Here is a 25,337-nt window from a genome sequence, read left to right on the forward strand (position 1 = left end):
TTGCTACCACCACTTCCATGAATTACAGAAGAAGAAACAGGGTGGGGGTGGGAGAGGGATCAAAGATATCTTGGGATTACCAAGTCACTTAAGAATTTTTATATGCTGGGGGGGGGGAGAAGGGGGAAGAAGCATCTATTGAAGTTGAATTAACTCCCCTCCACATACACGTACACACAAACACTTCTCAGCCAAGTGGCAAAAGATATCCACTTCCCAGAGCCAGTAACATAAGGGTCTCCCCTACCCCCCACCCTCACAAGGCTAGGAGGCAGGCAGGGATTAAATCCTCTGAGTTGGATGGGCGTGCTCCTTTCTGTCTCTGTCTCTCTCACACACAAACTCACATGAGCAAATTTAAGATGGGTGAATTGCATGTAAGGCCTTATTCTGCCCCCTCCCAACCAGCCGAAAATAATATTAAAATGTTCCCCCCCCCAACACAATGCAAAGTGGTTTTTAATGGACATTCTGCCTTCCTCCACCTGCCCCCGCCAACTCCAACCATTCCCACCATACCCCTTATGCACGCCAACCTGACTCATTTGAGGCTCCTTCTGCCAAAGCTGAAAGAGTTTATTAATGCAGGACAAAGACTTCCAGCCAGCTTGCGTGAACCCTCCTCACGTCCCCACCATGGCCCTCCTCCTCTTCCCTCCCCCCTCTTTTCCACCTCCCACCATAAAAAAAAAAAATCCAGATAGGGCCACCAATACCGCTTAGAGGTCTTCTGCTTTCTAAGTATGCAACCAATGCAATTTCTCTCTCTCACACACACAAATAAAAAAAACGGGGGGGGGGGAGAGGAAGAAATCCATCACAAAGCAAAATATGTATGCGGGGAGATCCTGCCTTGTGTACCAAGAAGAAAAGTTTGCAATACATACAAAGATTTCCAGCAGCTACTTCTCACACACACACACAGAGCACTTTACTACTAGGAGAAATCCACATCATCCCCCCCCCCCCCGCAAATTTGGTTCAATTCAAGGAGACAAGGAATCTCTTATATGTGAGCAGCTGCTGTCTGAAGCCTCATTCCCTCCATGCCCCCCCCCCACAATTGCAAGAAGATACAGACTTAAATTTGCAAAGGGGAAACCTTGGGGTTCCCGTCTGCAGTGATGAAAGCTTGAGTGTCTACACAAATTGCAACTGCCATGAGAGAATGAAAATTCATGAATATTATGTACACGCTACTGGTGTCTACATGTGCGCACACCTACAAATAAATACATTTTCCCACACATAATATATACCTAAAGAAACAGTTAATTGTACAAAACACTATCTGGACATGTGTGTGTGTGTGTGTGTGTGAGAGAGAGAGAGAGAGAGAAATGCAAGCATAACCCAGCAGAAAAAGTTTTTGTTGTTGTTATTTTGGCTTTTGAGGCCCAGTACACTGTTATACACAGAAAAGGAAGAGTGGTTACAAATATGCACATAGAACCTTTGGCTATCCGTCATCTTCCAAAACAGAATAAGAGTTTTGGTGCAATTCAGTCTGCAAACAACTGCATAAGCACACCAAACCAACCTGAGCCAGTTTTACCCGCAATCCCTCTTAGTAGTCAGTTTTGCACTCATGCATATACACTAAACCATCACAGAGAACCCAGGCAGCGGAGTAACCAAAGACTGAAGAATTCACTCAAGGGAGTCATGAAGATCTACATTATTACACTTAAGCCCAAATGTATTTTAAATGTAGGCCCACAAAACTGTCACACCAACTTCCCAAACAATTTGTTCAAAAGCATTGACTGGTGGTATCCCCTGAATAAGATTATGGTGCAAAGGAGCCTATGGAACTAAAAGAGAATGACATTTAAGTATACACACCCCATAATCCTGCCCATCGTCCCAAACCATAAATCCCACCCCCCTCCCCATGCATGAAGTATAACAATTAGGTTCTTAAGAGATAGTTGTATGTGGGTGTGTGAGGGGGGATCAAATCTGTGGTGGAAATAGGAATATAAACTTTAAGGGGGAGAGGTTGGTTTATGGCTCGTGTACCCCCAATCTGTCTTGGAAAGGCTGGGGGGGGTCTTAAGGGAAAGTGGAAAGGAATATCTGTCCATGTGGTACAGGCCTATCCAAAATGGTCTGTTCTCATTTTAGACATTTCTAACTTTCTTTTTTGGATTTTTCAGAGGTGCAGGTGAATGACACATCCAAGTAGCCAGAAATTATGGGAGGTAGTGGGGAAGATACAAATCTGGGATTTAAAAGGGAGATGATGATGTAACCACATACATCAAACTCGTATGAGCTTTCCTCTCACCCCCTCCCCATGTGTGTGTCTGTGCAAAAGAAAGACAATGTTCAAACTCTTTTGAAACAGATCAGTCCAGATCAAAACCACCCACAAAAGCAACTCCTGGGTTGTCATCCCCCATCCCAATTAATCATCTGTCCCTTCAGACACTGAAACTAAGAAAAAAAAAGTTTGTAGCCAGAGAACCCACAAAAAAACTTCCCAGAGTAAAGTGTGTATGTGTAATCTGTGTTTCTCTCCCCACCTTAAAAATACCTACTGGAATTCAAAGCCTCATCCTGCACTGCCTGCAGGAAAATTAAAGCATCGCTGCCCCCCAGTAGACGGAGTCTCTTTCTTCTTAAATACAATTAACTGCACGAGGCAGGAAAATGGGGGTGGGAGCTGAGGCTGTTTTCTCTGGCTAGACCCCCCCCCCAAAGCTGAGCTTCCCAACAACTGTAGAGATAGTAGCAATATAAAGCTCCTTGTCTCTCTACCCATCCCAAAATAAGGAGGAGGTGGAAAGGTGGCCGGGAGACCTGCTCTCCAACCCCCCCCGTTCTGGTTTCCACTAACTTCCCGCCCCATGAAGTTTAATATCACTTCCGGGGGGGGGGGAGAAAGAGAAAGAAAGGACGACAAAGGTGGGGGGAGGAGGGAGGAATAAGAAACACATCTAGCTAAAATATGAGCTGAAAACACCGAGTTGGGGAGGGAGCTAAGAAAAGTAGCCAAGAGACGTCCAAGTTAGTTCCATAGCGGAGGGGGAGGCAGACCTACGTCGGATCTGCCCTTTCCATAAAGAAAATAGTTCCGTGGAGGGGAGGAGTCAAAAATGACCCCCCCAAATTAAAAGCAGGAGCCCCTCCCCCAATTGCTTGACAACCCCCCCTCTCCCCAAGCTTACCTGCTCAGCTTTGTAGTGCGAGTGAGAGGGGGGGGGGGGTGCCCGTCACATCCACAACTAGGGCTAGAGATTCCCGGGGCGCAGCCGGGGTGGGCGCCCCGGTCCCCCCTCCTGCCTTCCTATTGTTCTCCCGGCGGCGGCTGCAGCGAAGGCGGCGGCTTTTAACAATGTAAGGCGAACGGAAATGGTTTACAATGTAGCGAACGGAGGGAAGAAAAGGGGGAAAGAGAGGGGGGGGGAGGAAAAGGGGAAGGATAAAAAAGCAAGAGTGGGGAAGGGATGGAAGGAAGGAAGGAAGGAAGGAAGGAAAGAAAGAAAGAAAAAAGAGACGCTCCCCGAATGTTCGACCCGCGCGCGCCGCTCCCGACGTTCGATCGGATGTTTGTCCCAACGTTCGATCGGATGTTTTGCCCTTTGATGTGGCGTCCTCAACGTTCCATCCGCTCTTGGGAAATAAATGTGCTCCTGTTCCCGCGGCTCCGGGCCCCGCTTAGCGCTTGCTTCGCTGGCTCATGGTAGCTGAGCGTCTCCCTCTCTCCCTGGGTTTTCTTTCCTCCCCCCCCCCACCCCGGCTCGCTGGGGCAGGCGGACGGGCGCCCCCTTCTTCTTCTTCTCCTCCTCCTCCTCCTCCTCGCTTCCACACATACACACACACGCATCAAGGCCTGCCCCCCCCCTCCTCCTCCTCCTCCTCCTCCGACGTATCCTTCCGCCGCAACAGCCACCATCTCCATCAGCTGCACAAACCCAAAAGGGTGGGGGGGGGGGAGAAAGAGGGAGGGGAAGACGGCTGGTTCTGCCCACGAGGCTCCTTCGCTCTTCCCCCCCTCCCAAATATTTGGGAAGGGAGAGGTGGAAAGGAGAAGTCTGGATTTTCCTCCACCGAGAAGGAATTCCCAGAAGCTGGAGATTTAAAAGAGGCAGCGCTGTCTCCCCGCCACTAATATTTGGGGATTTGGGGAGAGAAAGGGTAGCGATGGCCAAATGGCTGCCCTGACAGTTTTACAGGGGATCAAGAAACAAGGACCGTGCCTCTACCTTGCAACCCCCCCCCCTTCCCAAATGTGGAGGCTTCTGGATGACCGGGCTCGCCGTTTTAAAGGGGAGCCGGCCATATTAAGGCCCCTCCCCAATAAACATGCCTCCCCCCCACCCTCTAAAAGGAGAGAATGGAATTAGCAAAGATGAGGAGTTGTGTTTTTCTGGATTTTAACCGTAAGCACTCGAGGGGTCAAGCCTCTCTTCCCCCAGCAACTCCAGATGCAAATCAGGCGACACACACACACGTCTCTGCAAACAGCTACAAAATATACAGACCCTCAAGGAGCCCGAACCACATAATACAGACCCTAAACCATATGCAGGTACCCCACTGTAGATCTCTGCAGGGGCAGCCCCTCACTTTCCACATACCCCCCCCCCCGCAAAAAAACACTTCCCACATCCCTATAGAAAAGACACATTGCTCTAGCAGGCCTCCACTCCACCCCATAACTCTGAGGGGACTTGACACTCCCCCCTCTCACACCCATACAGCAGGGATTCCAAGCCCCATAGAACAGCATGGAAGAGACATGATAGCCTATAGAAACCCCCCTTTCATAAAGCAGAACCCCAATAATAGTCTCCTGGATAAAACATCCCCTCTATTCCATGTAATGGACATATTTAGTGAGTGTTTAGGGCCTCACAGAGCAGCTCCCCACATGACATGCCTCTTCTGCCATTCCTGGGGCCCACATCTTGAAAAACATCACACACACACACACACACACTCCATATTAACACCTCACAAATTCCACATACTCTCTCAGAAAAGATCCTACACCCCATAGAACAGACAAGCCACATTCGCAACATAACTTGGTATAAACATGGCCCTGGTTGGGTTCCACCCACGCATCCCCTCCAGTTCTACCTTAGACACCCCACAGCTCTCCTACGTGCCAATAGCAGGCCTCACCTGGGCAGAAAAGACCACCTCATCCACCCCAGAAGAATCAGCCCTCATCATACAGCTGTCCCCGTTCAATTAAAATTCCATGCAAAATATACCCTAATGCTCCTGAGAAGGTGTACCCCCCAGCTTTGAAACCCCTCCCTCAAACTGTTCCAGGGTTGGACAAAGCCACTTTCCCTCAAATGCCTTCATCTGCCCCCCACCCTGCCCACAGGCCGGGCAACAATATAGCCAACAATAGATTTATCTTCTTAAGAATTCCCTTGATTAATTAGAGATGGATTAAAAAAACCACAACAACGAATGTTCTGGTACCAAGTCAGAGGCATCTGACCAAGGATATCTATGCTTCATCCTCTTTCCATCAGTTGTTGTTGTTCAGTCGTTCAGTTGTGTCCGACTCTTCATGGCCCCATGGACAGAAGCCAGCTGGAAACTTCCAGGAAAACGTCCCAACATTTGGTTATGTAGAGGTACGCTGTACCTGACCCTGGAGGTTCTGTTTAGTTATCATGGCATTGAAACAGAAGTCCAACCTTGCAGAATCAGACCAAAGGTCCACCTAAGCAGCCAGACAGAGACCTCTCGAATGGTTCACACAATGGGACCTTGAGTTGTTGTCGGTTGGGTTTTATTGGGTTGGGTGGTATTTATTTCTTTTATTGTTGTATTTTTCATTGTGCTTCTAATGTATTTGTTTTTATGATAATTTTAATTAAGAGTTTGTTTTAATCTTGGTCTTATTATTGTTAGCTTCCTTGAGTGCTGCTTTTTGGTGGAAAGGCAGGATATAAATCGAAATAAACCAAAAAATAATATATCTGTCCTGAGCATCTGGTATTCAGAGGCAGACTAAATTTTAAATAAATAATTTCAGAGGCAGGCTGCCTGTAAACACTGGCAACAACAGACCTCTCCTCATCCTCCTCCAGTTTTTTAAATGCCATCAAAACATGTGCCTGTCACACCATCTCGTGGCAAGGAGTTTCACAAGCTAACCCATCTGGAGCCTTTCAGATATTTTGGTCTACAGCTCCCAGCATTCTTGTCCATTGGCCATGCTGATGGGAATTGAAGTCCCATCCCGGAGGGCGCACTAGGCTGGAGGAATGGACCTTGTGAAGAAGTAGTTTGCATAGAATCATAGAAGAGTAGGATTGGAAGGGGCCTCTAAGACCCTCGAGTCCAACCCCCTGCTCAGTGCAGGAATCCAAATCAGAACATCCCTGACAGGTGACTGTCCAGCCTCGTCTTGAATGCCTCCAGTGTGGGAGCCCACCGCCTCCCCAGGTCATGGGTTCCATTGTCGCATTGCTCTAACAGTCGGGAAGTTTTTCCTGATGTTCAGCCGGAATCTGGCTTCCTGTCACTTGAGCCCATTATTCCGTGTCCTGCTGTCTGGGATGACTGAGAAGAGATCCTGGCCTTTGTCTCTGGGACAGCCTTTCAAGTACTTGAAGAGTGCTATCATATCTCCCCTCAGTCTCCTCTTCTCGAGGCTAAACATGCCCAGTTCTTTCCGTCTCTCCTCACAGGGCTTTGTTTCCAGTCCCCTGATCATCTTTGTTGCCCTCTTCTGAACCCTCTCCAGCTTGTCTGCATCCTTCTTAAAAGTGCGGTGCCCAGAACTGGACACAGGACTCCAGATGAGGTCTAACCAGTGCTGAGTAGAGGGGAACTCGTACCTGAGTAGAGGGGAACTCGGGATTTGGAAGCTATGCTTCTATTAATGCAGCGCAAAATAGCCTTTGCCTTTTTTGCAGCCACATCACATGGTTGGCTCATATTCAGCTTGTGATCTACATCTCCGTGTTGTGCTTGTGAGTGACTTTTCTGGGGTTATGTAAAAGGGAAAAGAAGTTTAAAACCATCTGTATTACTCATCTTGGTATAGTAATACATTAAAAATGTACTGACGTGAGAGTTACATTTTTATATGCAATGGTCTAATAAAACATTAATCGGGAGGGCCGTGTCAAATTGAAATATATTTGGCTGCTTTCTGCTATTTAAAAACAACTAACATTTTAAGGAAGATTTTTGTAATTATCTTAAGAAAGAAAGAAAGAAAGAAAGGTGTGTTGGGAGCTGAGGGGCGGACAGCACAATGTTGAAAAACACAAAACAAACTGTTTTTTTAAGTGGAGTGGGCGTGGCCTCTCTGAAGTGGGTGGAACAGGGCGGAGCTACGCGAGAGGGTTGGAGGAACAGGAACTATCTTTCCAGGCGGAGGGACACAAGTAAAAGAGTTGCAGGGAACAAAACGACAGCAGCAGCAGCAGCAGCAGCGTGACGAAATGAGAGCGCCGACAAGATGGAATGATAAGGCCGCGGGGCAGGATCCAATGGGAGGGCGCGGCGCCCTGGAGTAGCAGGAGGGCCAGCCAGTGAGAATTAGCCTCCCTTCTCTTTCCCCCTTCACCCCTCCCTCCTGCCTGCCTGCCTGCCTAACCCTGCGAGCCCTTCTTCGCCCACTGAGCAAGGGGGAGGCCCCGCAGGCAGCTGCTGCGCTCTTTCGTTTGACGGCTCCCGCCCGCGCGATATTTATGCATGTTTTTTGTTTAGCACTTTTGCCGATTAGGAAATGTGAATTGGGAGGGGGAGCAAAAAATAAATAAATAAATAAATGTAATTTATCTGTTGGGTTGTGGCTGAATTCGGCTTCTTTTATTATTATTATTATTATTATTATTGTTGTTGGCGATACCGATTTTCAAAATTTTGCTTTTTAGTCGTGCATGTTTTTTGTTTAGCACTTTTGCCTATACAAGAATTGGGAGGGGGCAATAAAAATGAAATAAATATAATTTCTCTTTTCGGACTCTGGTGTTTTCAATCAATGATGATGATTACATTTAACGTTTTTTTTAATGTTCTTTAAAAAAAACTCTACTCTAAAAGAGAGAGCCCCAATGACTCCTAGCAAAGCGGTTTTTTGCATTGAAAGTGCTGTTCAGTGCAAAAGCAATGAGCAGCACAATCCTATATATGTCTCCTTAGAAGTAAGCACCATTGAGTTCAATAGGATTTACTCCCAGAGAAGTGTGTTTAGGACCGTAACCTAAGGATGCAATTCTATACACACTTATCTGGGAATAAGTCCCATTGAATTCAATAGGGCTTACTCTGAGTAGAGATAGGATTGCATCGTTAATAATATTTATGTAAAATGTTTCAATGCTAGGCACTGTACAATCAAATAAATGTGTCAACTCCCCCAGTTCCCGAATAATAGTTCCTGAGCATTTCTTTTTCACTAGCTTAATTTGCAGCTGTTGTAACAGGTGATCATGGTTAGAAAAGTCACCTGCTAATTCCTGAAAATCGTGCTCTTGTTAAAGGCACAGGAGCAGGCTGGGTTTCTTTTTCTTCTGGTAAGTTGGCAAACCCAACAGGAATAAAGTTTTTTTTAAAAAAAATCCATGCAAAGTAGGTTTATGGGGGCAGGATGTGGTGTGTCCAGAGACATTTTGTCAGTGTACTGTTTTCATGGGGCTGGGGGAGACAGTAATTTTTTTTAAGAGATTATATTTACAAAAGCATCATTTGCCATAATTATTTATATGGGTGTATGTCAGAAACACTGCAAAAGAGATCGCCAATTCTATGTTCATGCAGAACGTGTAGTTTTTCCCAGCTTGGTGCCCCCCGGACATGTTAGACTACAACATGATGGGAGTTGTAGTCCAACACATCTGGAGGCACCAGGTTGGCGAAGGGTGGGGCAGTTCTTGAATTACGGGATCATTAGTAGTGGAGAAACTCAACATTAAAAAAACTAAGGTCGTGGCATCTGGCCCCATCACTTCCTGGCATATGGAAGGGGAAGAAATGGAAGCAGTGACAGATTTTATTTTCTTGGGCTCCAAGGTCACCGCAGACGGTGACTGTAGCCATGAAATTAAAAGACGCTTGCTCCTTGGGAGGAAAGCTATGGCCAACCTAGACAGCATAGTGAGAAGCAGAGACATCACCTTGCTGACAAAGGTCCGTCTAATCAAAGCTATGGTTTTCCCAGTAGTAATGTATGGCTGTGAGAGCTGGACTATAAGGAAGGCTGAGCGCCGAAGAATTGATGCCTTCGAACCGTGGTGCTGGAGAAGACTCTTCCGAGTCCCCTGGACTGCAAGGAGGTCCAATCAGTCCATCCTAAAGGAAACCAACCCTGAGTGCTCATTGGAAGGACAGATACTGAAGCTGAAGCTCCAATATTTTGGCCACCTAATGCGAAGAGAAAACTCCCTGGAAAAGACCTGATGCTGGGAAAGACTGAAGGCAAAAGGAGAAGGGGACGGCAGAGGATGAGATGGCTAGATAGCATCACGGATGCAATGAATATGGACTTGAGCACGCTCCGGGAGAGAGTGGAGGACAGGAAGGCCTGGCGTGCTATGGTCCATGGGGCCACGAAGAGTCGGACACGACTGAACGACTGAGCAACAAAGTAGTGGATGGCCACTGAAGCTGGGCGGGGGGAGAGGCAGGTCAGTATAGCTAAAGGGCTTGGCTGTTTATGCCCCTGTTACCTGAGCAGTGAGACCTGATTTAGTTCCTGATCCTATCCATGTTTACTAACACCGCAATCCTACGCAGGTCTACTCAGGAAGTAACGCACACTGAGTTCAATGGGGCTTCCTCCCGAATACATGGGGATGGGGATGCAGCCCTAACATCTGTGGAAAGCAACTAACTGGATCCGTTTTGTTTTCAGCGGGATGACTTAGATCTAGATGTGACTAGCATCGACTGGATCGGGGCCCTTGAAGGTGCTTCCAAGTGCACAGCTTGCTAAAAGGACAGCGGGCAGCAGAAATTAACTGCGAGTAAGGTCGCTATCCTGTGCACGCCTTACCTATGAGTAAGGCCTGCGGAAGAGACTCCTTTCTGAACCTTGCTTTGAACTCCCAGGGCTGAGGGTGACTGCTGGCTCGCGGCGAGGGGACGGGCAACCGATTCTGAGCGCTGCTGTTTCTCTGCACTGGAGTAAGGGGATGATTCAAAGACGCACTGGGGCAGCTTCCTCTCCGGGTGCGTGGGCTGCATTCCTTTGCACACTTGCCTAGAAGCAAGCCCCATGGAACTCAGCAGGACTTACTTCAGAGTAAACACTATAGCACCTGGAAACAAAGGACAGTGTCATCCTAAACATGTCTACTTAGAAGTGAGGCCCACTGAGTTTAATGGGGCTCGCTCCCAGGTAAGCGTGCATAGGATTGCAGCATTTAAAGTCCTAATTTTTACTCTTCTGCCCTACCCTCTTCTGTCCTTAGCAGGGCCCTAGTGGCAAACAAAAAACCAATCCGTCTGGCTTTTCTGGGGCTGATTCATAGACCAGTGGTAGAGAGAAAAGAAAGAAAGAATGAAAGAAAAAAAAGAAAAGTGTAGGATCACTTTGGAGAAAAATGGAGAGGGGGAGGGGAGGGGAGGGGAGGGGAGAGGCGAGGCTTGGGTTTGTTAAAGCAGCAGTAACATCCCCACATTGGTTAATTCCAGAACCAAGAGACTATGGTTATAATTCCATGAACCATATATTATCACTATTTGATTTCAGAGCAAGGGGATCGTCAGCTAAATGCAGAAGAAGTCTCTTTTCCACCGTTGCAGAGAAAAATGCACCCGACTCCCCCAAATGCTGCACTGGAGTTTGGCAAAGTTGGGAAACTTCTGCCTTGTTCGAACGGGAAGCACGATATTGCTATTCCTAATAAATAAGGCTCCAATTCTATACTCAATTAACGGAGTAAGCCTCACTGAAATCAGTGGGGCTTACTTCTCAGTAGACATGTATAGGATTGGGGTGTATATCTCCCAAGCCTCTTACAGCTGACGTAGATTCAGAGTTACAACACGGTTGACTTCTAGCATAAAGGATGACCTGGTCCCCCTTACGCTTCTGAGTGAGTTACTGTGATCTGGAAGGAGACCATGTCAAGTAGGAAGTAAGTCAGAGAAGCAAGAAGAGGTTTCCTTTCAGGGCTGGTAATTTTCTCCATCTTCACCTCGAGACAGATCCAGTGATGCAGAGACTGAACAGAAGCACCTGCTCCCAGCCTAGGGAGATCAGAACAGTGACTTATCCAGACCTACAGAAGGCAACCTCCTCTAAAGGCACCTGAGCATATCGAATCCCTGGAACAGAGGAGATTGAAGAATCCAACCACATTTGATGCAGGGACTGAACAATATCGCCTCCTGCCCCCTCCCGCAAAGGCAGATCAGAGACTCATCCAGAGTGAGCAAGCAACTTCCCTGAAGCCTTTCATTAGATAATTAAATTTATTCATGGGGCATGCTGGTGCTTGACAATGACAGATATAATCCTTTCTTAACTATCAATTCAGTTTAAAAGCGGGTGGGGAGGGAATTAGAGAAAAAAGTTTTTAAAAATCATGTATTTTTGAAGAAAACAGGGCTTTGACTTAACTCTGGCAAATTCAATGGGTGGGGAGTTTCACTCCCGCACCCCCACTTAACTTTGTCAAAGTGTCCCCAGTTCTGTTTCTTTGATAAGGGGGGGGGCGCGCGCAAGAGAATCTCCAGTTTCGAATATAGGCCATGGTGATTAGCGGCTGAGAAATATTTAAAATGCTTTCTCTCACACCCATGACAAACCGTTCCGAAACTTCGGGACGCGTTTAGAAATGTGGTCATTTAGCAAGCATCTTCCTGAGCTAAACACCCAGCTCTGGTATTCCCCTGTTCATGTCCTGTTCCCAATGCGTGAGGCCCGGTGTAAACTGTTATTGTTTTGATCCCTTCTGGTCAAATAGGGTCGCCGATTTTTTTGGTCCCTGGCTGAGAAACAACTGCCCTCCCTCCACCCCGACCAAGGAAGTAGCACCAGGATGAGCCTAGAACAGCTGTGGACATTTAAGGGCACAGCTTCTGGAATTTGCAAGTCATCCCTGCTCAGATCGTCTGCTCCTGCTCAGAAGGTTTTGCATTGGTTGAAATGATGTGCCTCTGCTTTTCTCCTCTCTCTCTCTCTCTCTCTCTCTGTCCTCTCTCTCATGTAGTATTCAAAGGAAGCTGTGTCAGGCGGTAGGCACAGGGCAAATGAGGCGCTGCAACAGATCACAGCCTAGTCAGCTGCCCCAACTAAGCCTCTAAGCAAGTTGTCACCTGTCTGTTCATCTACCGTTTCGAAAACGTGCTGACTTATTCCATACTGAAAAAAGAAAACATGATGATATGGAGCTCTGTTTTAATAACACTCGTTGTGATGTTACAACGGACCTGTGCAGGCAGGGGGATTATGGCCCCTCTGGGCTGCCACTGGCTAACCTGCTGAAATGTCATAGATGGTACCATGAGAGCCCAGAGAGAGACGTCAGAATTTGAATCTGGAGCTCCATGAGCTAGACAAAACTGTATTAAGTGTAGGCCATAGACCATGGGGACTAAAGCCACCTTTGTTGAGGCAACTTCGTCTTTTGACAGGGCGTGTGCTGGCAGGCAGAGCTCGCTACGCAGAGGTATCTGGATCATTCCGTTCAAAGCACTGCTTGGAAGAACCAAACAGCAATGCACAATCAATAAAGCCATTGTACATGAAAGCCCCACGGGGTTGGCAGAGATGGACGACAACAAGGTCCAAATTAGGGGGGACGGGGACGATCCACCAAACAAAAGGTAACTGAGCGATGGGCCTCAAATTCCTGCATGAACGTTAAATCATTCTCCTGAGAGTCAAAAGTGCAAACTGCTAGCAAAGATATTTTCTGACAACATTTCAAGAACAGAACAAAATGCAGATATTCCACTGGGAAGAATGGGACTTCCCTTTCATTTTGGTGCATCCATATAATATCCTGTCTGTCTGTCTGTCTGTCTGTCTGTCTATCTATCTATCTATCTATCTATCTATCTATCTATCTATCATCTATCAATCACATGTAACTTCTGATCTATGGCAGTGATTTGCAAGAACACTTGAACCAAAAGGGCAGGGAGAGTGTTCTGGTGGCAATACAACCTTCCTGCTAAAACAATAGGTCTTGTTTGTTTGTTTGAAAGTTAGGCAGGGGCCAGGGGCTGAGATTGTGCCTACAAGTCCCCCATCTCCTGGCTGACCTGGTGTGAGGTTGCGGTGTTTTGTTGCCAGCGTTCTCTTGGCTGCCACCGGCACCCTGCCAGGATGTTGGTGAATGTGCCATGACACAGCAGCAACTTGGCCAGTGATTTTGCTGGAGGGGAGCCTTACCTAGCATATGTCCTAAGGATGGAAACTGACAAGGTAGTAAATAAATTTTGAGAGAGGAAGGAAGGGTGATAGAGCAACCTTCGCAGCAGTAGTCTAGCTTAAGAGAGAGAGAGAGAATTTGAAGGTCTGGAGCCATTGGTGGTTGGTAGGGAGAAGAAATTTCTGCGTCCATCTTCTCCATGAGTGGCAGAGGACTTTGAAGCTACAGATGGCGAAAGGTCTTTGTTCCTCAACCAGATTTTGCATGCCAGCTTCTCTCTGGTGTTGGGCAGCTCTGCAGAATAGAACTTTAGTCATACAATGATTCAGGCATCCCAAAACTTCTGTGGCTGAAATACCTCAGTGCTGACTTCTCTTTCCTCGGACAGATGGTCTCTCTTTTTATTTACTTGCCTTCTTTCTGTTCCCCTCCTTGATCATTTGGTACCACTTTCTCCTTCGTCATAGGAAGAGTCCTGCTAAGATCACATCAAGGTAGGTCCATGTAGCTCAGCGTTGTGGTTTCTACACAATGGACAGCTGAATGCTTTGAGGAAGCTCACGAATAGGGTTTGAAGGCAACCGCAGGTTCCATAAAGCCATGATAACTAGTAGCATCAATAGACTTATCCTCTGTGAATTTGTCAAATCTGCTTTAAAGCTGTCTAAACGTTAGGCACTGAATTTTCAGTTTTCCCCAACCTGGCACCCTCCAGATGTGTTGGACTAAAACTCTCAGCACCTCAGCCAACACAACTGGCTGGGGGTGCTGGGAGTTGTAGTCCAACCCATTTGAAGGGCTCCGCATTGGGGAAGGTTGTACCGCACAAGTTAATTCTGTGCTGTGTGAAAAACAGTTCTGAATTTGCCCACATTCATCATTACAATGATGCCCAAGTCCTAATATTATGAGACAAGGAGGAAAACCTGCCTCATTCCACTTTTTCCATGCCATGCATAATTTTATACACCTCTATCAAGTCAATTACATAATGTATGATGAAATAATTTTCCCTCTCCTGAATCGACTGCTGCTCCGTTTCACTGGCAGTGCAATCCTAGTTGTGTCTACTCACAAGTATGTCCCACTGTGCTCAGTGGTGCTTACTTCAAGGTAAGTGGGGATTGGATTGCAGCCCAAGGGACCCCAGCATTTTAGAGTTATTTATGAAATATACAAATCGCATGACCTCCACCTACCAAGGTGCTTGGGGCGATATACAATAAAAATATTCGAACTTCACGTAGGAGGAAGGGAGAAATGTTTTTATTGATTGATTTACAAAATTTAGAAACCACTCTATATCTGAAAAGATTCCTGGGTGGTGAGCAGTAAAGACAAAAACACAATCAAAAAACAAAAGAATAAACATATTTAAAATCAAGTTATTATTTAAAGTTCTCTCTAGCCATCTTCTCCATGCCCTTCATCATTTTAAAAACCTCTGTCATGTCCTCCAATGGATGTGTTTTTTCTAAATGCCACAACAACACACCAAACATTTTAGCCTTTTCTCCTTGCTAGGTTGGGCTAGGCTGCTCTATATAGACTTTTGAAATGTGACCATAGTTTTATAGAAAGGGCTTTTCTCCTGTAGCTGCAGCACATGGGATTTGGTAGATTATGGGATGCAGAACTGGTTTGAGGGCAGCGAGGTCAGGCATCTGCTAGGACCCCAAGAGTGGGAAAGCCCCCTCCCATTTCAACACACCTCTCCTGGCATGAACCGACCCACACACTATGTTCTGCATCTAAGGCCCTCTTCTGGGTTCCTCCTCCGAGGGAGGCTTGGAGGGGAGCAACAAGGGAGAGGGCCTTCTTGGTGGTGGCTCCCCATTTATGGAATAATCTCCCGGCTGAGGCCTGTCTGGCACCAACATTGTCATCTTTTCAGAGCCAGGTTAAAACTGCCCTCTTCTCTCAGGCATTTGGTAGCATATAAGGAGTCTCGTCTCTGGCTGATTGTTTTCAATTTATTTTAGATATATGTTGTTGTTGTGTGTTATTTGTTCTATATCACGTGAATTGTTTTATATTTTATATAATGTATTTCAATGGTTTTTAATTTTTGTGAACTGCCCAGAGAGCTTCAGCTATGGGGCGATAATATAATATAATATAATAAATGAAATGGAATAAACATTGCCACCTCTCAACTAATTTATAATAAGGAGTATTCTGTGTTGGATTTTTTTTAGGGGCACTTAATTGTCCCATAACGGGGCCGCGGTGGCTTAGTGGTTAAGACACTGAACTGCAGACTGGAAGGTTGGCAGGTCAGCAGTTCGAGACCCGAGTGCTGCGTGATGGAGTGAGCTCCCGTCTTCAGTCCCAGCTTCTGCCAACCTAGCAGTTTGAAAGCAAGAAATTGCAAGTAGATAAATAGGTACCGCCTTGGCGGGAAAGGTAACAGCGTTCTGTGCACCTCGGTGTTCAGTCATGCCGGCCACATGTCCACGGAAGCGTCTTTGGGCAGCGCTGGCTCTTCAGCTTAGAAACGGGGATGAGCACCGCACCCTAGAGTCGGACACGACTGGTTGGGGACATCTTTACCTTTACCTTTTTAATTGTCCCTTAAGAATAGCTGTCAAAACAATAAGAACCACCAAGTTCTTCTGTTCATGATCCTTTAGAAGCCAATGCTGAGCAGAGGCTCCGGGACTGTGATTAGAAGTGGCATGCTCCAAGGAACAAATAAATAACCAAAGGCTCCTGTAAGCCCACAGAGGAGAGGCTCTCTGTCACATCTCTGCATGAGTTATTGGCAGCTCTAATCAACCTCTGCTGAGGGGTGGGTGGTTTTGTAGCAGCTCTGCGTCAGATGTAATTAGATCAATTCTGTCCCTCCCAGTGCAGAGGTACAGAAGGATTAACACCCTCAGGGGAGGTTGCCTGTTTGATCCTCAACTTTTGCCTCCTTCTAATCAAGCCCCACCAGATACAGGTCATTCTGCCCCATTTCTTTATTTGGTGTGTTTGCAGTGGCCAAAGGCAGAGATGCTGCAGAGGAGGCTGTCCGTTGCATCTCTGTGCAAGTTGCTACTCTAACCTTGGTTCCTTCCTATCAGACAGCAAGCAGTGCCTCTTGCAGAAACCTGGAGGGTGAGCTCCTTAGAGCGGGGGCGAAGAATTCTGGCCTGTGGGCCAATTCCGGCCTGTGAAACCTCACCATCTGGCCTGCAGAGGCCTTGGCCAAGGCCCTGCTCCCCTCTCTGAAGACCCCGTCCTGATGGATGGATGGGAAAATGCAAAATGATGCCACAGGTCATCCTTCAAGATGACCCAGGCAGGGCCAGCTGGGCTGGACTCTTGCTGGATCGATACCCATGCCTTCTCCCTCCCTCCCTGTCTCCCCCTTCTCCCCCATGGGGAGATATTTACTGTCATAATTCAGTTGATAGAATTATAATAGCGCCAAGGCCGCTTCGAAGCTCTCCCAGAGCCTGTCAGAGCCTGTCGCCGATAACGAACAACCCCCAGAGGAAGGCTTCTAAACATCCACCGAGCAAAATTAACGATCCTTTGCAAAGAGCGTTCGGTGGCTCTTGGAGCGGCTCCCGTTCTCCGTGGGCTGCTCCCTCCGCAGCTGGGGGGGTGGTGCGGGGCAAGAGTGGGGCCTCCACGGAATGCGCCTTGAAAGGAGATGCCAGCGTGATGCACAGGGTGCGTCTGTGTGAAGATCAGAGATGGTGATGGGTAAACATCCTGAATGAATGCTGTTACTAGCTGGACATCTGTGGGATGCATCCTACAGCAAAGTCTTGAAGAACTCTCTAGGCTAGGACCAAACCACCTTGTGGGCACATGAAGCCCTGTAGGGACTTCTCTGTCACCTGCTCCTGGAGATCTTTTTAAATTGAGAGGTGCGGTGATCCACTGAGCTATGGACCATCCTGTTATATAAGAAGCTGCGTTGCAGCAAGCCAGGCCATTCCAGGGTGCCCCGCTGTCCCCTCTTACAGAGGACCATCCTGTGTTTGAAGAAGAAGAACCATCAGAACCACCCGCAGTTAGCGGCATGGGGCAGCAGACTGAACAGGCAGGCACTCTGCTCACCTGGTCACGGTCTTCTCCGGACGATGGACTGTATTCTTATTTAAATTATTGTCATTATTTCTAAATGTGCATCTGTAGATGTACATTAGCACAGGCACATTTTCTGCAAATGAACGCCCTCTTTTTTGGCCAGCCCGCAGCGGCCCATTTAGCCCGGGGCCATTGATTCTGGCAGCATCAGCTTCCCAAGGACTCCAGGAGGGGCCTTTTTCCAGCCCTGCCAACTAATATCCCTCCCCCTGGAGATTCCTGGGTTCGGGGAGAGGCCACACAGCAGAGGCAGGGCAACGGCTTGGCTTGCAGGTGGCCCCATCCACATTATCTCCGGTTTGAAGGCAATGGGAAAGACACCCTTGGAGAGTTGGTGCTAGTCAGAGGAGAAAATGCTGGGCTACCAGAACCTTCTGCATGTAGAGCATAAGGTTCTGGACTGGCATTTCCCTCTGCCGCTTTTAGGTTACTGATGTGGACAGAATGGGCCAGTTCACATGTCACAGTGGCAAATTAATTAATGAGCCCATGGTTTGTGGGGCATGCGCTGTGTGTGAGCCATTTCCGGTTTGTGTAAATAACCTACGAACACCCCTGCTTGTAGGTTATCAGTGTGACATCCGAACCCAGACACTCTAGGTTGTTTATGGGTTAAACAACCCAGGGTTAACCTAACAAGAAATTGTAGTTCCATGTACGCATTGATAAAACACTGCAACAAATGTAATCTTGGTGTGATGCTATGCTCATTCTTCCTTTAATTTATATCCTGCATTTCCACACACACACCCCCTCCAAAAACGCACACGAAAAACGGTGCTCAAGGCAGCTAACAATACAATCTGGGTTAAAAACAAAACCTGAATTAAAATATGACAGAAAAACAAATCAATTCGAAACAACAATTTAAAAATGCAACAATAAAAGAAATAAACAGCACCCCAAAACGTCTTTGGCAACAGACCAGCATATGTGCCAAAGGCCTGCCTGAATGAAGACGTCTTTACCTGCCTGCAGAAGGACAACGTATGGGTGTGGGGGGAGGCTGCCTTCGTCGGCAGGGAGTTCCAGAGCCACCTGAGAGTGACCACCAAGAGGGCCCACACACGTGTCACCACCAAATGTGTCTCAATGGGAATGGGACTGAGAGAAGGGCTTTCCTTGAAGACTCGAAAACTGGCCTGGCCTGCATGGGAGAAGGTGGTCTCTTGATTGTATCATGGACATCAGCTGCCTTAGACCTGGTCTAATCTGGTCCGTCTGTACCTCAGTACCCTCTCCTCTGATCAGCAGGGACCCTCCAGGGTATCCAGTAGAGGTCCTTTGCCATTGCCTGCTCCCTGCTCCTGCTACCTGGAGATCCTGGGAATGGGGCTCTGCCTCTCAGGTATGGCCTTTTCCAAGTCCTCAGCATCTTCCCATCACCTGCTACTTGAACTGTTAACCTGGCGATGCCAGGGATTGACCCTGGGACCTTCTGCATGCAAGGCAGGTGTTCCACCATAGATGCTCGTGCTGAACGTACAAAGCTGCCTTGGACGGAGTCCATCCTGCTCCACTATTGCTTACTTTCTGCCTGGAAGCAGCTGTCCCCCTCAAGTTTTATCATGGCCTGTATGACAGCATAAAAGGAGCCCTAGTGTGTCCGACCGTTGGCCCATCGACCCCAGAATTCTCTGCTCCAAGTGGTAGCTTTCTCCAGGGGTCTCAGGGCTTTTCCCATCAGCTGCTATCTGCGGTCCTTCTAAGCAGGGATTGATGGGCTCTTTGTTAAAGAACCAAACCCAGCTCTTGGGTCAACACCAGCCACTCCTGTGTTGAACCTCAGGCCTGTGGGTTCAAATCTCGCCCCTCCAGAGCTTGCCAGATGGTCACCCCCTTCATCTGGCCACTCCCCATTTCCACTGACGCCCAATTTTCTGGTGGTTTCCCAGTGTCTGCGTATTTTTCTCCCCCTTCTAAAAGGTTAAAATGTGTCTCCTAAGGCTTAGTTACTGGTAGTAGAAGCTTTAAGCTTCTTACTGGTCTTTGGGGCATTTTGGCCCTGCCATTTTGCCTTTGGCCCCAGCCAACACTGGAATGTGGCCAGTGTTACATACTGAAAAGCCCTGGTTAACTTCTTCCCGGGGCTGGCCCTTCCATGAGGTGGGGTGACTCAGAACGTGGCATCGGGTATGTAGACTCTCTGGGAAGCTCTGTCGGCCTCTCAAAGGGAAGAGTGACCAGCACGGCTCTCCAGAGAGCCTGGTCCAAGCACCTTGTTGTCTGGGATGTGTTTTCATAGCGAGGCATTGTTGGGGAGGCAGCCCTGGAGCTCGCCTGGGCAGCTGCGGCACAAACAGTCTCCAAGGCACCAATGTGAAGGACCCCTCACAGCGACACATCGAGGGAGAGGCCTGCAGCACGATGCCACCACTGGGGGCAGGGCAGGGGGGGAGAGAGGGGGCAGTTGCTGCTGCCATCACTATTGTTAGGGGAGGAAGGAGTGGGGTGGCCACCACTCACCCCCTTGTCATCACTGCCGCTGTCCCAAGTGCGGGTGGAGGGAGAGAAGAGGTGGCAGGAGTTCTTGCACTGGCCCTGGCTTCTCCCAAATTTAATCCAGCCCTCAGATTGGAAGAGATTGAACATCCCTGGCTGAAAGTTTGATTCATTCCTCTTGGCCAAATGTTAGAGATGGGGTCGGGATACAAGGGGGAGAGGGAGCACTGAGATGCAATGGGCTAAGTGAGGGCACCTTCTTGTGAGTGAAAGTGAGGAAGTGTGAATTGCTAGGGGCGAACGGATTTACTCTGCTCCACTCCTGCATCCCTCCACTGTGCTCCGCTCGTTCTGAATTCTGGTTTAATGGGGAGAGTTTTACAATTCATTCCAGAACTGGAGCATACACAGTTTATTGCTTCTTCAGTTCACTGGCATCTTTCTCCCACACCTCCTCCTCGTCTCTTTCTCTCTCTCTTTCTCTCTCTCTCTCTCGCCCGCACGCACACACAACCTTAATGTTACTCACGCACAGATGTGAATGCATAAAAACACAGCAAAAAAAGCAATCTTGGTTTGATCTTCAGGTCTGTATAGGCCTATAGGAAAATTTTAAAGACCCTTGTGTTTCTTGGGCTTTTTCTTCAGTTGTGTTTTATTGCAGCAGCTTGCAGGATCTACTTTTGTTTTGTTTTTTAAACCCCCTAACCCTAATCCAACCTGAGCATGGTGCAAAAGAAACTTCGAATTAGAAACTTAGAAAAAACTTAGAATTAAAGAATTCAGAACCCAGGAATTTGCTTTTGAGTCCCAGACTGAAAAGAGCTCGCAGTCCCACCATACACAACATTCCACTCCTGGTTATCTAGGAGCTTTCTCCATTTCAACAGCATAATTTCGGACAGGTGGGAGTCATTTTGGTTATGTTGTTAAAGAATTGGGAGCCAGAAAGCCTTGCTTCATCTGCCTCAAACCACCCAGAGACCTGCTGGTACATCCAGATTTAACCTTCTGCTTTATTAGATTGCTGACAATTTTCAGCAGTAACTGTGTTTTAAAATTTTAGTATTTCCTGGGCAGGATTGTGTTTTGTGAATTATTGCTTTAATAATAGCTGGCTGCAGTGGCTGCAGTGGGTTTTATTATGCAAGAGTGGTTGTTGTTGTTGTTGTTTTTACCCTAAAGGTGGTCTAAAATATTTTAAATAAATAGTGATTAAATAAGTACATTATGATTGCATGAAAATTCTTTTTGTGTGGTGTTTTACTAATGCACAGGTGCCTGATTTTACATTGGTAAAATACTATGTACAAGGAGCTTGATACATCTGTGCACACAATTACATCAAATCTGCTTTTTTGTTGCTGGTATTATTGTTAACAGTTTTATCAAGGTGCGCACGTGCATTGGCAGGGCCGGCCCTCTCATGAGATAGGGTGAGACTCCCACCATAGGCAGAAGATCATGTACCCTCCACTCCCCCAATCCACCAATGGGAGTGCCACCAGCAGCATCTTCCTCCCTGGCGATGGCTTCTGCTGCCTGTCCCCCACAGAACATCAACACCCGCTACCGGGCCCAATGCCTCTCTTTGAGGAGGGGGTGATGGGGAAGCCCCACAAGCGTCTTGGAAAGTTCTCTCTTCTTTTTTAAAAAATAACATTGTGGAAGGGAACCCTCTTCACTCTTTGGTTTCAGGTGGCATTCCCCTCTTGCACATATGATGAGTATAGAATCCGCCTACACACAGGAAATCCTTTTTGCTTCGCTGCATGATAATAGCAAGAAGGGGAATGTCCTCTTAATGGAAAATTGAAAGAAAGAGAAAAACACCCAACACGCATGTACACACTGATACCAAGGACTGTCAAAGCACCCACAAAAGGGTGCTGTGACAGCCACTCGCTCAAGCAGCCACTCTCTTCTTTTTGGTTTTGCGAAGATGCTAGTTTGCGGGGGCAAGGAACACAATTCGCATAATGTTATGGGCCATTTCTCCCTTGTTGTCCTCTATGCCTCAAACCCCTTCCCAGATGACCTATGGGAGAGGGCAGGAGGACAAATTAGTTCAGTTTGCATTTTAATGAAACTTACCTAATTTCTTATTCTTGGTTATCCTTTGAAACTGGCACTTCTCCAAATTTTGCCATGGAGTTCTCCAATCAAAAGATGTGTACAAAAATGCATATATTAGGGGAAATAATGTTAAAAATGCATTGTATTAGGAACATTGCTTGCAAAAAAATGTTTATATAAGTGTATATATAGGCAAAAAAGGCATACAAAAATGCATGTATTAGGAAAAATGTGCACAAAATTGCTTATGAATTTTCATGCAAACAAACAAACAAACAAACAAAAACCACCTCAGTGTTTGGGAAGAATGGAACTTAAGACTGGAGAAATAATAATAATAATAATAATAATAATAATAATAATAATAATTTTTTCTATACAGCTCCATAGCCAAGGTTCTGTGGGTGGTTTACAAAGATTAAAAACATAAACATTAAATTACAATCAAAACATTAAAATACAATGTAAAAGTTTAAACCCCTTCATGGATCACTGCCTTGTTGTGGTGAAGGGGCTTGCGTAACTCAGTGAAGCCATAAGCTATGCCGTGCAGGGCCACCCAAGACGGACAGGTCATGGCGGAGAGTTCTGACAAAATGTGGCCCACTGGAGAAGGAAATGGCAGCCCACTCCAGTATTCTTGCCAAGAAGACCCCATGGAACGCGAAGAGAAAACTCTGGAAAAGACCCTGATGCTGGGAAAGACTGAAGGCAAAAGGAGAAGGGGACGGCAGAGGATGAGATGGCTAGATAGCATCACCGATGCAATGAATATGGACTTGCGCACGCTCAGGGAGAGAGCGCAGGACAGGAAGGCCTGGCGTGCTATGGTCCATGGGGCCACAAAGAGTCGGACACGACTGAACGACTGAACAACAACAACAAAAGTTTAAAAACCATTTATGTAAAACACACAAACAAACAGTATACATAAGGACAACATATAAAAACAACATTGAGTAATTCTCAGTTTTCAAGACAAACTGAATTTAAGATTAGAAAAATGAGAAACGGACAGAAACCCAAACTGGCATATTCATCCATCCTCACTGAGGATGCACATGAATATGCACACCAAAGACAAGATGTATCTACCTAACCGCCTCATCCCAACACGTAGAACTATCAGGACAGCAGGCACAAGGTTTTTATTCTATAGTTTTAATCTATTATATTTTATACTATATTTTCTGTTGTATTTTCGTGGTTTTAATTTTGTGAACCGCCCAGAGACCTTCGGCTATTGGGTGGTATAAAAATGAAACAAACAAACAAACAAACAAACAAATAGGCAGGCCCTCCTTGGAGTGGCCCCCTGCTTGCGGAACTCTGTTCCAAATGTGGAACTCTCTTCCAGGCCCCATCATTACAGGCCTTCTAGTGGGCCCTAAAGCCTTATCTGTTGATCTTGGCCTATAACTGGGTTAGGATTCTATTGGGTGCTGTTGTGTATATGAAAGCCAGTGTGGTGTAGTGGTTAGACTGTTGGACTGAGACTTGTTTCTCTGAAGGCAAACTGGTGAGACTGAAAGCGACATCACTTCCCAAGAATCTAAGTACTAGGGTTCTGAGCTCCAAAGTAAAAAAACACTCTTATCAAGAGAGTACCAAATCAAGACGGTACTGGAGGGCAGCACTTTGCAGCGGGCCAGACTCTCTGTTAATTAAAAACGCAAACTTTAGGAAATACAGCAAAAATCAAGAGGGGCCTGGAGCCTGGCGGGCACTGAAAGTGGTGTCTGTGGGCACACTGATGGGGACTCCAGGGTTAGAGTGTTGGACAGGAGAGAACCAGGTTCAAATCCCTTTTCAGCCATGAAGTTCACTGGGTTGCTTATGGCTAGTCAGCCATTATTTCTGGGGAGGGGCCGTACTCGATGGTACAGCCCTTGCTTTGCATACAGCTTCAATTCCAGGAGCATTGAAGGCCTAGGAGATCTTGCTTGAAACCCTGGACAGCCGCTGCCAGTCAGCGTTGGGAATACTGGGCTAGATGGACCAATGCTCTGATTATTATAAGATAATCATAAGATAGCTTCTGATGTTCCTAAAGTATTTACTACTTGCTTTCCAGCACACCAGGGCCTTCATAGCAATGCACAATTCAAATATTACAACAGGACGACAAAAGAATTAAAGCAGATGCAAAACATCATTCAATGTTTCACATATTTTACAATCATGATATTACAGTACCTCAAAGGCTGGGCAAAACAGCGCCATTGTTACCGCCTGCCTAAAACGTGGAAGGGATGGGGCCTCCCTTGAGCTTCTCTGCTGGGCTGCCGCTACAAAAAAGGCCCTGTTACATGTACCCATCAGCCTAGCCTCTCTTGGTCGGATGTATAATATGGCTTCTGATGAAAACCACAGCTTATGGGCATGCAAAAGTCTTCAGGGGAAGCCCCATGTATAACCTATTACAGTATTCTAGCCTGGAGGTGATCAGAGCATGTGTTGCTGAGGCCAGACCAGGGTATCTGATCAGGCACCTCCATAGCTTTTAGTTTTCAATTCCCAGTGAATATGAGAGGTTTTAACCCCCAAATGCCTTGCAAACATGACACCATGTGCTTTTGAAGTAAGACCTGCTGTCTTTAATGGAGCTTAGGGTGAAAACAAATACATAGAATGGCAGCTGTAATTTATCTAAAGCAGCCTTCCCCACCTGGTGCACTCTAGGTGCTTTGGACTACAACTCCCACCATGCTGGCTAGGGCGTGGTCTCTGCATGCCGCAAAATGAGGCGTTTGGGCCCATTTTTTCAATGTTTCCCCGCAAAACTCCCTGCAAGAAGGAGGAAGCCAGCACATCAGGGGTGAAAGTTCTGCCGTGCTGGTTTTCTACACGCAAAGCGATTTTTACATAGGAGAAGACTTTCCCCCAAATGTATACCTGGAGCCTGACATGGTACAGTCCTTTCTACAAACTCCAGACTCATTTCTGTTGCTGGTGGAGGCTGTGGGTAAAGATCTCAAGAGTGCACAAGTTATAAGTACACAAGTCTTTGTGTTGTCAAACTTCCCCATGAAAACAGTGAAATGCGCTGCTGAAGATGAAGCGAAGAGAGGTAATGCTGTGGTTAACCCAGCATGGAAACAAATTTCTCCTCGTGGGTAAAAAGACGTGCCAGCCGTAATTAGAAATCCCACAACCTTCTGCAGGTGGCGGCACCCTGCTGGTTACCTCCCCCCCCCCCTTTCGCTTCTCTGCTGTTGCTTGAGAGAACAGTGGGTTGGTGGGTGGGTGGGTGGGGGAACCAACAGCATAGGGCCATCTCTAAATTTAGGTGTGGGTAACCTGCCTCGCTGTAGGTGCCACCTCACCAGAGAAGAAGGGAGAAGCAGAGAAGAACGGAGGGGGAGACCTTTCCCTCCTTGTTCACTCATTCGGTGTTGTTTTTGAGCTTGACAACAC

At 47.0% G+C, this 25,337-nt stretch overlaps 1 protein-coding gene across 8 annotated transcripts in view; it reads right to left on the bottom strand.

Moving 5' to 3' along the window:
- TCF3 (transcription factor 3) overlaps positions 1 to 3,859 on the bottom strand; it is a 103,583-nt gene extending 99,724 nt beyond the window's left edge. For 6 of the 8 annotated variants that reach the window (XM_084825898.1, XM_084825893.1, XM_084825900.1 and 3 more), the window contains exon 1: positions 3,174 to 3,830. The gene's annotated coding sequence lies outside the window, so the exon portion shown is untranslated. Of the gene's footprint in view, positions 1 to 3,173 lie in introns of all 8 variants that reach the window. The other 2 variants (XM_084825892.1, XM_084825899.1) reach the window with 2 other exon arrangements.
- Positions 3,860 to 25,337: the final 21,478 nt, after the last annotated feature.

The sequence above is a fragment of the Heloderma suspectum genome, chromosome Z (assembly GCF_057233095.1).
Source record: "Heloderma suspectum isolate Gila_16-S chromosome Z, 16-S_ref, whole genome shotgun sequence".
NCBI lineage: Eukaryota > Metazoa > Chordata > Lepidosauria > Squamata > Helodermatidae > Heloderma > Heloderma suspectum.